This window comes from Vulpes lagopus, chromosome 1 (assembly GCF_018345385.1).
Source record: "Vulpes lagopus strain Blue_001 chromosome 1, ASM1834538v1, whole genome shotgun sequence".
Classification (NCBI taxonomy): Eukaryota; Metazoa; Chordata; class Mammalia; order Carnivora; family Canidae; genus Vulpes; species Vulpes lagopus.
Window position 1 is genome coordinate 74,736,590 of NC_054824.1, and position 12,154 is coordinate 74,748,743.

At 38.7% G+C, this 12,154-nt stretch overlaps 1 protein-coding gene and 1 pseudogene across 1 annotated transcript in view; one reads left to right on the forward strand and one right to left on the reverse strand.

Annotated features, from left to right (window-relative positions):
• PIGX (phosphatidylinositol glycan anchor biosynthesis class X) overlaps positions 1-12,154 on the reverse strand; it is a 44,227-nt gene that overhangs the window by 18,348 nt on the left and 13,725 nt on the right. The gene's annotated exons all lie outside the window — the stretch shown is intronic.
• Positions 2,038-2,854, forward strand: LOC121471915 (annotated as a pseudogene).

Consider the following 12,154-nt stretch of genomic DNA (forward strand, 5'->3'; position numbering starts at 1 on the left):
GAGTTCTGTGGATAGATGGTGGTGATGGTAACACAATAATGCAAATGTCCTCAATGCCAGTCAAGTGTACAATTAAAAATGGTTAAGATGGGGGATGCCTGACTGGCTCAGTTGGTAGAGCATGAAACTCTTGATCTCAGAATCATGAGTTCAAGCCCCATTTTGGGAGAAGAGCCTATTTAAAATAATTTTTTTAAAGTGGCAAATTTGGGGGTACCTAAGTGGCTAGTTGGCTAAGAGTCTGCCTTTGGCTTAGGTCATGGAGTCCAGGTCCTGGGATTGAGCCCCTGGTTGAGCTACACACTCAGCTAGGAGTCTGCTTCTCTCTCTCCCTCTGCCCTTACCCCCACTTGTTCGTGCTCTCGCTCTCTCAAATAAACATCTTTTAAATAAATAAATAAATGGTAAATTTTACATTATGTATTACCATAATTAAATAATAATAAAGATAAGACTATTTGAAGCAAAGATAACAGTAGTCGGGTTTATAGGTAAAATATAAAGTTGATATATGTATGGCAACAAAAGCACAAAAGAGAAGGGAGGTATGCCTGGGTGGCTCAGCGGTTGAGCGTCTGCCTTCAGCTCAGGGAGTGATCCCGGGGTGCTGGGATCAAGTCCCATGTTGGGCTTCCTGCATGGATGGAGCCTGCTTCTCCCTCTGCCTGTGTCTCTGCCTCTCTCTTAGAGTCTCTCATGAATAAATAGATAAAATCTTAAAAAAATAAAAAAGAAAGAAAAGAGCAAAAGGGGAAAGAAATTCTGATATTCTGATAGAAGATTCACACATCATTCACAGTATGGAATAATATTGGAAGGTAGACTATAAGTTAAAACTGCCCACTGTAAAGCCTTGAAGTGACCAATTAAAAAAGGAGAGAGGTAGGGTTACTAAGCCAAAAACGGAGATAAAGTGGAATACTTTAAATTATTCAATTTATCTAAATACGTCGGGAAAAGTTTAGCCAGGACAAGTGGAAAAGCAAATAGAGGGGTGCCTGGGTGGCTCATGTGGCTGAGCTGACTCCTGATTTCATATCAGGTCATGATCTCAGGGTTATGGGATCATGCCCTGAGTCAGGATCCGTGCTGAGTAAGGAACCTGCCTGAGACTCTCCTTCTCCTTGTACCCCTTCTGCCACTCTGCCTCTCTAAAAAATAAAAAAAACAAAAGAAAATCATATGGATAAAAAGTAACAAGATGGGTATATTTAAACCAAACCAACCAAATCAATATTTATAGTAAAAGTAAATACTCTAATCACTCTAATTAGAATGTAGAGATTAACAGACTGGATAAAATAGCAACAATTATATGCTGTCTATAAGACACACATTAATAATAAAAATATGGAATGGCTACATTAACATAAAAAATGCAGACTTCAGAACAAGGAAAATTATCAGGGATAAAGGACATTATACCAAGATAAAAGGATCAATTCATCAAGAAGCTATAATAATCCTAAATGTGCCATATGCACCTGTATGCTGTATGCTTCAAAATATTCGTGTATTTTCTTTCACAGCAAAAACCTGGGAGAACTTCAAGGATAAATAGACAAATCTGTAATCACAGCCAGAGATTTTAATACCCCTCTCTCAATAATGGATAAAATAAGTATAAAAGCAGTAAAGATAATAGAAGGCATGAACAATCTTCAATCATATTTATCTAACTGACATTCATAGAATGGTCTACCAAACAAAAGCACACTATACAAGAAAAACTATATTCTGGGCAATAAAAGAAGTCTCTAGAAGTTTCAAAGGACTGAAATCATGTTGAGTATAATCTCTAACCACATGGAATTAAGTTAGAAATCAAAAGAAGAAGACACTGCCTTCACCAAAGCCACAGCCTCAGGTTCAGTCGTCTTTGACTACTATGCCTGGCATATGCTGCCTGGAAACTTTGGCTTCATAGGTGCTTATGTAATCTCAGGTTTCTTAACCCCAGAAAGAAAAAAATTGATACCTCACATCCTGAAAATTCATTTAGGAGACTGAAATTAGGGACTTCTTTTAAATTTGGACATGGCTAACTGAGGAGCAACAAGATCCAACAGGCCAAATGCTGTAAATAAGACATGCCAGTTCAAACCAGTACTTCGGGGAGAGTCTGCTGCTGGCAAATCAGTCCTAGTTGTTTCCCAAATTTCAAGACAGTACCATTGTGGCTACTTCTATATCCCAAAATGTCTATCATGGTAATACAACAGTGAAGTCTGAAATATGCAATGCAGCTGATTGAGAATGATACTATAGCCTAGCACCAATGTACTACAGGGGAGCACAGGCAGCCATAGTTGAATATGAGAGCTCAAGTGAGAAGTGCTTTACAAGAGCAAAAAACTGAGAGAATTTCAGAAGAGGCACCTGGGTGACTCAGTGGTTGAGTGTCTGCCTTTGGCTCCGGTCATGATCCCAGGGTCCTGGGATCGAGTCCCATGTAGAGCTCCCTGCATGGAGCCTGCTTCTCCCTCTGCCTGTGTCTCTGCCTCTCTGTCTCTCTCTGTGTCTCTCATGAATAAATAAATAAAAAATCTTAAAAAACAAAACAAAGAACTTCAGAGGCAAGCGAGTCCTAACACTGTCACAGCTTTACCAGGAAACAAAGCTGACCTAGAATAAAGGAGCTATAGATTTCCAGGAAACATAGTCCTATGCAGATGACGAGTTTATTATTCCTAAAGACCTCAGCTAAAACATCAATGAATGTAAATGAAATATTTACAGTCATGGCTAAAAAGCTGCCAAATAATGAACCACAGAATCCAGGAGCAAATTCTGCCAGAGAAGAGTAGCAGAACTTACTGAACCCAGACAGCCAACCAGGGGTCAGTGTAATTAAACCACCAGTTTGAGCTAGCTGGAATACTCTCCTGCTTCCTAAATGTTAGTAACAGTGAAATTGGTGCACTTAAACCAGTCCAGTATGACTTCTAAAAAGAGGCAGTCAAGTTTCTAATACAGAATTATTTTATTTTATTTTTATTTTTTAAAAGATTTTATTTATTCATGAGATACAGAGATAGAGAGGCAAAGACATAGGCAGAGGGAGAAGCAGGCTCCATGCAGGGAACCCGATGTGGGACTTGACCTCGGGACTCCAGGATCACGCCCTGAGCCGAAGGCAGACACTTAACTGCCAAGCCACCCAGGTGTCCCCAGAATTTTTTTAAGTGTTTTGAAATTAATTTTTAATAACATGGATGTGTCCCTCTGCCTATTACAGCAATAGAAGGAGAAAATGAGAGTTGTGTGTCCACTTACTTTATTCAAGGGCTTGGGAAAATCATTTCTTATCACCAGAGATAAAACAAATGACTATCTGGACCCTCAGTTAACTAGACAGTTCTATGAAAGTCTATGAAAAAGACTTTGAACTTACTGATTTGGACTTTGCAAAAATATGTTTTAAAAAGGAAGTTCTAGGGCAGCCCCGGTGGCGCAGCGGTTTAGCACTGCCTGCAGCCCAGGGCCTGATCCTGGAGACCGGGGATCGAGTCCCACGTCGGGTTCCCTGCATGAAGCCTGCTTCTCCCTCTGCCTATGTCTGTGCCTCTCTCACTCTCTGAATAAAAAAATAAATCTTAAAAAAAAAAAAAGGAAGTTCTAAAGATACTTAATACTTTGCTACAGTAATTCAGACAAATAGTAATTTCTAATATCTATATTTAAAATATATATACCACATTTTAACAAATTAACTGGGGCAACTGGTTGGCTCAGTTGGTGAAGCATAAGACTCTTGATCTCAAGTCCCATGCTGGATGTAGAGATTACTAAAAATAAAATCCTGGGTGCCTGGGTGGCTCGTTGAGTTAAGTGGCTGCCTTTGGCTCAGGTCATGATCTCAGGGTCCTGGGATTGAGCCCCACATGGGGCTCCTTGCACAGCAGGGAGCCTGCTTCTCTCTCTCTCCTCCCTGCTTCTCCCTCTCCTCCCAGCTTCTGCTCTCTCTCTCTCAAGTAAAATATTCAAAAAAAAAAAAATATATATATATATAAAATCTTAAAAAAAAAAATTAACCACAAGGAAATGTCCTATTTCTTCAGGGGAGAAAAATTAAACATCAGTGGCATCTAAACTATAGCCAGTCCCGTTATTTTTAAAATAGACTTTAAAAAAAATCAAATGTAACCACATCTAGCTTTAAGAATATGAAACTTGGGCAGCCCAGGTGGTGCAGCGGTTTAGCGCAGCGGTTTAGATCCTGTAGACCCAGGATCGGGTCCCACGTCGGGCTCCCTAAATGGAGCCTGCTTCTCCCTTTGCCTATGTCTCTGCCTCTCTCTCGCTCTGAGTGAATAAATAAATACATCTTTAAAAAAAAAAAAAAGAATATGAAACTGATAGGGCAGCCTGGGTGGCTCAGCATTTTAGTGCCACCTTCAGCCCATGATCCTAGAGACCTGGGATCCAGTCCCACGTCCCTGCATGGAGCCTGCTTCTCCCTCTCTGTGTCTCTGCCCCTCTCTCTCTGCGTCTCTCATGAATAAATAAATAAAATCTTAAAGAAAAAAAAGAAAGAAAAAATATACTGAACTAAATGAAAAAGAGAACATCAAAATTTATAGAATACAGCAAAAGCCTTATGTAGAAGGAAACTTATAGCCATAAATGCAAAGATACTTATATTAGAGAAAAAAGTCTAAAATCAATGACTTCAGCTTCCACCTTAAAAAGCTAAGAAGGAAGAAAAAGCAAAAAGGAAACATAATAAAGAACAGAAATCAATTAAAAATAGACAAATAATAAATATCAATGTTTTCTTTTCAAAGATCAGTAACATTGATCAATCTCCAAAATGATCATGAAAGAGAAAAAGCACAGATTACAAATATCAAGAATAAAAGAGTGGGGTTGGGGGCAGGTACCTGCGCGGCTTGGTCAGTTAAGCAACTAACTCATGTAATCTCAGTTCAGGTCTTGATCTCAGGATTGTGAGTTCAAGCCTCACGCTGGGCTGCATAGTGAGTGGGTGTGGAGACTTCTTAAAAAAAATTAGGGGCACCTGGGTGGCTCAGGTGGTTGGGTGTCTGCCTTTAGCTCAGGTCATGATTTTGGGGTCCTGAGATCAAGCCCCACATCTGCTCCCTGCTCAGTGAGAAGTCTGCTTCTTCCTCATTCTCTGCCTCTCCCCCCACCCATGCACTCTCTTTCTCTCTAGGAAATAAAATCTTTAAAAACAAACATTTTTAATAAAATAAAAAATTATTTTTAAAAAAGTAATAAAAGAGGGAATATTACTATATAACCACTACATATAAAGAAGACAATAAGGAAATATTTGAGTAATTTTATTCCAATAATTTTTTTAGAAGATTTTATTTATTCATGAGACACACGCAGAGGGAGAAGCAGGCTCCCTACCGGGAGCCCAATATGGGACTTGATCCTGGGACGCTGGGATCATGCCCTGAGCCAGAGGCAGACGCTCAACCACTGAGCCACCCAGGCATCCCATATTCCAATAAATTAAACAACTTAAATAAAATAGCTAAATTCCTAGAAAGAAAAAATCAACAAAACTGACCAAAAAAATAGAATATCTAAATAGCTCTGTATCTTGAATTTGTAAGACTAGATACCTTCCCTTTAAGATGAGGAACAAGGATAAATGGAAATGCTCTCATGACTTTTATTCAACATCGGATTAGAAAAAAACACTTAAAATAGTAACAACACTGTATTAGAGATTCTAGCCGTCAAAAAAAAAAAAAAGATTCTAGACAGCTCAAAAAGGGAAGGATATAAAAATGATACAGATTATCTTTCTTCACAAACCTGTCATCATCTATGTAGAATATCCTAAGGAATCCATGAAAAAGCTACAGGCATTGATAAATGATTTCAGCAAGGAATTAGGGTACGATGTCAACGTACAAAATTTATATTTTATTATAAGCAACAATCAAGCAGAAATTAAAATTTTAAAACAATACTTTTTACCTTAAAAAACGCATTAAACACTCAGGGGTAAAAAATTTTTTTTAAGATTTATTTATTTATTTTAGGGAGAGACAGAGAGAGAGAGAACACAGAGGGAGGGGCAGAAAGAGAGGGAGAGAACTTCAAGCAGCCTCCCCACTGAGCACTGAGCCTGACTTGGGGCTTGATCTCAGTGTTCTGAGACCAAGACCTGAGCAGAAACCAAGAGCCAGATGCTTAATCAACTACTCCACCCAAGCACTCGTTTTGTTTTTGTTTTAAAGATTTATGTATTTATTTACTTATTTGAGAAGGAAAGAGTGTGCACATGCATGCACATGGGTGAGTAGGGGTAGGGGCAGAGACAGAGAATCTCAAGCAGACTCTGCTCAGCAGGGGCCCGATGGGGGGACAGGGAGCAGCAGCAGCTTGATCTCCTGTCTCATGAGTTTATGACCTGAGCCAAAACCAAGTGTTGGATGCTAATCAACTGAGCCACCCAGGTGCCCAAGTTAAGGGTAAATTTAGCAAAATATGCGTTAAGACTTATACCCTGAAAGTTACAAATTGTTAAAGACAAAACCTAAATAAATGAGATGCCTTATGCATGCACTGGAATACTCATTAATGGTAACATCACCTCTCTACAAATTGATCAAGACTTACAACAGAATCCCAATCAAAATTTTGTGAAGCTTTTTTGGAACAAATTTACAAATCGATTCCAAAAGTTACATGGAGCTGAAAAGGATCTAGAATAACCAAAACAACTTTGAAAAAAAAGTTGAAGCATTCAGTTTTTTTTTTGTTTTTTTTTCATTCAGACATTTTGAAGCCATAATTTCAGGCTATAGTTATCAAGGTAGTGCATTACCGGCATATAGATGGACATACAGATCAGGGATTGGCAAACTTTTTCTGTAAAGGTCCTAACAATAAATATTTTAGTCTTTGTGACACTTAAAAGGTTCTGTTACATATTTTTCTTTGCCTTTTTTTTTTAATTTTTTATTTATTTATAGTCACAGAGAGAGAGAGAGAGAGAGAGAGGCAGAGACACAGGCAGAGGGAGAAGCAGGCTCCATGCACCGGGAGCCCGACGTGGGACTCGATCCCGGGTCTCCAGGATTGCGCCCTGGGTCAAAGGCAGGCGCCAAACCGCTGTGCCACCCAGGGACCCCAATCTTTGCCTTTTTTTTTAAACAATCTTCGAAAATATAAAAATCATTTTTAGGGATCCCTGGGTGGCGCAGCGGTTTGGCGCCTGCCTTTGGCCCAGGGCGCGATCCTGGAGACCCGGGATCGAATCCCACATCAGGCTCCCGGTGCATGGAGCCTGCTTCTCCCTCCGCCTGTGTCTCTGCCTCTCTCTCTCTCTCTGTGTGACTATCATAAATAAATAAAAAATTAAAAAAAAAATTTAAAAAAAAAAATCATTTTTAGCTCAAGAGTGGTACAAAGTAGGGCATACACAGGCTTTGGCCTGGGGCCAGTTTGCCAAATGTTTGTGGACAATAGAATGCACAAATAGATCCTCACATATAAGACAATTTTCAATAAATGTATCAAGGTAATTTGATGGGGAAAAAGAATAATCCTTTTACCAAATAATGTTGGATTAACTGGATATCCATTAGGAAAAAAATTAACCTCAATCTTTTCTAAAGAGTATACACATAAATTAATTCAAAGTGGATCACACCCCATGACGCTTTTTACTTTTTATGTAGGCTCTACTCCTGATCCTGAGACCAAGACCTGAATTGGGATGAAGAGTCAGATGCTTAACTGACTGAGCCACCCAGGACTACTCCATATGACACCTCTAAAAGAAAAATTTCAATGATCTTGAAATAGGCATGGATTTCTTACACAGAACACAAAAACCATGAACTTTAAGAGAAAAAAAAATTGACAAATTCAAAATTAGAATTCTCATAACCCACTAAGATGAAAAACCACTCAGTTTAAAAATGGACCAGAAAAAAAAAAAAAGGACAAGATTTCAGCAGATGTTTCACAAAGGAAGATACACCAGTGGCCAAAAAGTACACGAAAAGATGCTCAACATCACTAGTCATCAGGAAAATACCTATTAAAACTACAATGAGTTATCAATACACACCCACCAGAATCTCTAAGATTAAAAAGACTGACCGTACCAAGTGTTGGCAATGATGTGGCAGGGACAGAACTCTCAGTATGCATGTAAAGCTATGTAATCACTTTGGAAAACAGTTTGGCAGTTTCTTAAAGAGTTCAACATATACCTACCATGTACCTAACAACCCAAGAGAAATAAAAACATATTCACACAAAGACTTGTACAGATATTCATTATAGCTTTATTTATCATAGCCCAAAACCAGATATGACCCCCAAATAAACAAAATTTTAGTACTCAGCAACAAAAAGGAACAAATTACTGCCATGTAGAACATGTATAAATCTCACTGATACAATGCTGAGTGAAAGATGCTGGATATCAAAAACATTATATGGTTTCATCTACATAAAATTCTAGAAAATCTATATAGTGAAAGAAAATAGATCAGTGGTTGACTGGGTGTGGGTATGGGTTAGGGAGAATAATTCCAAGCAGTGGCACATGGGTATTTTTGGAGATAATGGAAGTTACATATTTTATTGAGGTGGTGGTTACATGGGTATACAGAATTTTCAAAATTCAATTAAGTTGATTAAAAAATCACTAAGGGGGATCCCTGGGTGGCGCAGCGGTTTGGCGCCTGCCTTTGGCCCAGGGCACGATCCTGGAGACCCGGGATCGAATCCCACGTCAGGCTCCCGGTGCATGGAGCCTGCTTCTTCCTCAGCCTGTGTCTCTGTCTCTCTCTCTGTGACTATCACAAAAAAAAAAAAAAAAAGAGTCCACAGGGGCTCCTGGGTGGCTCAGTCAGTTAAGCGTCTGCCCTTTGCTCAGGTCATGATTCCAGAGTCCTGAGGTCTAAGCCCTGCACTGGGGCTCCCTGCTCAGTGGGGAGCCTGCTTCTCCTTTAAAAAAAAAAAAAAAAAAATCACTAAGGAATGCCTGGGTACAACAGTTGGTTAAGCAAACAACTCTTGGTTTCAGCTCAGGTCATGATCTCAGGGTTAGGCCCCTATGCTCAGCACAGAATCTGCTTAAGATTCTCTCTCTCCCTCTTCCTTGCCCCTCTCCACAAAAATAAATTTTTAGGGGGCTCCTGGGTGGCTCAGTAGTTGAGCACCTGCCTTTGACTTGGGTCATGATCCTATGGTCCTGGGATTGAGTCCCATATTGGGCTCCCTGCCAGGAGCCTGCTTCTCCCTCTGCCTATGTCTCTGCCTCTCTCTCTGTCTCTCTCATGAATGAATAAATAAAATCTTTAAAAATAATTTTTAATAAATCTTTAAAAAATCACTATGAAATAGTACTATAATAATTCCTCTTTTACCTGTAAGAAAACAAAGCACCAGGGTTAAAATATGTGTTACCATCTTTATAGAAAAGTTATTAACTATAACTCAAAAAGTATGGGGAAATGCTTTCAGGCTTTATATAAATGTATGATATTAGGTTTTGGTTCTCAGATAATCAGTACATTTTTTATGGACTCATTGATCCAAGAACACAGTAACAATTTCAAGAACTGAGTATCAAGAACAGCTATACAGAGAAAGAGCTCTTCTGACTTTTTGTGTGTGCGTGTGTGCTTCTAGAAGCTTGAGGTAATTTCACATAAAGCATTTCATTTTCCTAATAATTTATATTGATTGAAAGAATTCTGAATAATATTTGTGGTATTGTTATATTCTATTTTCATCCAAAAATATAATTTCTAGTGATGTAAAAGCTTACGACAGAATATGCAAATCAATTAAATCCAAAAATTCTGTATTTATATGTGAGGAAACAAAAATATTTTCCCTCTTCAAAAAAAAGAAAACTGAAGCACTGAGAAACTAACTTATCCAAGAGCCAAGATTCAAACCCCAAAAGTTTTATTCTAATGTCCACATTCTTAGTCACTATATCACTCTATAGTGATATAGTCTCTATAAAAGTAGAATATACCTATAATCTCTTTTCCTCCAGATAATGTATATGGCTTTATGAACATGTACTATTTTATAATTAGAAAAAATATATATATTTAAAAGGATAAGAGACTCTTCAGGACCTTCCTCCCAGATGACATTCAAAGCATTAATCAGAACATATTGAATCTATTTGTTAATTCTCAACAAAGTCATTCAACTGTTTTATCTTCCAGTTCATGTTCTTTATCTTACAAACACAACATTTAAAACTTCATCGAAAGTCTTGCAGAGGGACGCCTGGGTGGCTCAATGGTTGAGCGTCTGCCTTTTGCTCAGGGTGTGATCCCAGAGTCCCGGGATCGAGTCCCACATGGGGCTCCCCACAGGGACCTGCTCTCCTTCTGCCTCCATCTCTGTGTCTCTCATGAATCAATAAATAAAATATTTTAAAAAAAACAAAAAGTCTTACAGAAAATCAGATGTATTATACCTACAGCCATTTCTTTGATCTACCTATCTAGTGGATCTCTATGAAGGACATAAATTTGTCATAAATTCATGCTAGTTCCCAGAGACCACCACTTCCTCTTTTGTGTTCACAAACCATCCTTTTAATAATCTGGGCTAGTACTTTGCCCAGACATTACATCAACTAACTTCCAGATTATCTGAAGATTATAAACAGAAATTCAGCAATCATTTAAGTCAATTCTCCTACCGACCTCAACTATAGATCATCACAGAAGGGAGACCCTAAACTCATCTATAATAGTGAAGTCCTTTTATAGAAATTCCGTATGTATTCTGCACTTCAGTTTCCACCCTCCAATATTTGCTTGGCCCTCTCTACAGTGGAAGTAATTCTTCTTGACCAAGAAGAGAAGCTAACAAATTCTACTTTCTATAATGTGTTAATGTTTCCTTCTCTACCTTCGCAAAAGACTACACCTATTCTAAACATAACTGAAAAGCCTTTTTAAAAAAATGATTACTGGCATTTTCTGTAGGTCTCAAATAACTGAGATTTCTCTGAAGCTATTCTTGTGGGTTCTGTCACTTTTCACCCTTGGTTTTGTGTCCTGGTTTTTATCTTTATTACTTCTAATTGGACAGCTACTTTTGCTGTCACAATAGTTTCTTCAGGCACTTCTTTCTTCCTCACTGGAATCATAAATGATTGCACTGCAAATTTGCATTATTTAGTATTTCCCATTTCTCTTGAGAATACATCCCAATTTCTTTAAAGACAGAAGCTATGACCTTGACATGGGCCACCTGGGTGGCTCAGTCAGGTGGGCATGTCCAACTCTTGATTTCGGGTCAGATCCTGGGTCAGATCGCCATCTCAGGTCCTGGGGTGGAGTTCTGCATCCTGCTATTGCTCAGGGGGGCACCTACTTGGGATTCTCTGTCCCTTTCCCTCTGCCCCTGCCCCCGCTTGCACACATGCACGCTCTCTCAAATAAATAAATCTTAAAAAAAAAAATTAACCACAAGGAAATGTCCTATTTCTTCAGGGGAGAAAAATTAAACATCAGTGGCATCTAAACTATAGCCAGTCCCGTTATTTTTAAAATAGACTTTAAAAAAAATCAAATGTAACCACATCTAGCTTTAAGAATATGAAACTTGGGCAGCCCAGGTGGTGCAGCGGTTTAGCGCAGCGGTTTAGATCCTGTAGACCCAGGATCGGGTCCCACGTCGGGCTCCCTAAATGGAGCCTGCTTCTCCCTTTGCCTATGTCTCTGCCTCTCTCTCGCTCTGAGTGAATAAATAAATACATCTTTAAAAAAAAAAAAAAGAATATGAAACTGATAGGGCAGCCTGGGTGGCTCAGCATTTTAGTGCCACCTTCAGCCCATGATCCTAGAGACCTGGGATCCAGTCCCACGTCCCTGCATGGAGCCTGCTTCTCCCTCTCTGTGTCTCTGCCCCTCTCTCTCTGCGTCTCTCATGAATAAATAAATAAAATCTTAAAGAAAAAAAAGAAAGAAAAAATATACTGAACTAAATGAAAAAGAGAACATCAAAATTTATAGAATACAGCAAAAGCCTTATGTAGAAGGAAACTTATAGCCATAAATGCAAAGATACTTATATTAGAGAAAAAAGTCTAAAATCAATGACTTCAGCTTCCACCTTAAAAAGCTAAGAAGGAAGAAAAAGCAAAAAGGAAACATAATAAAGAACAGAAATC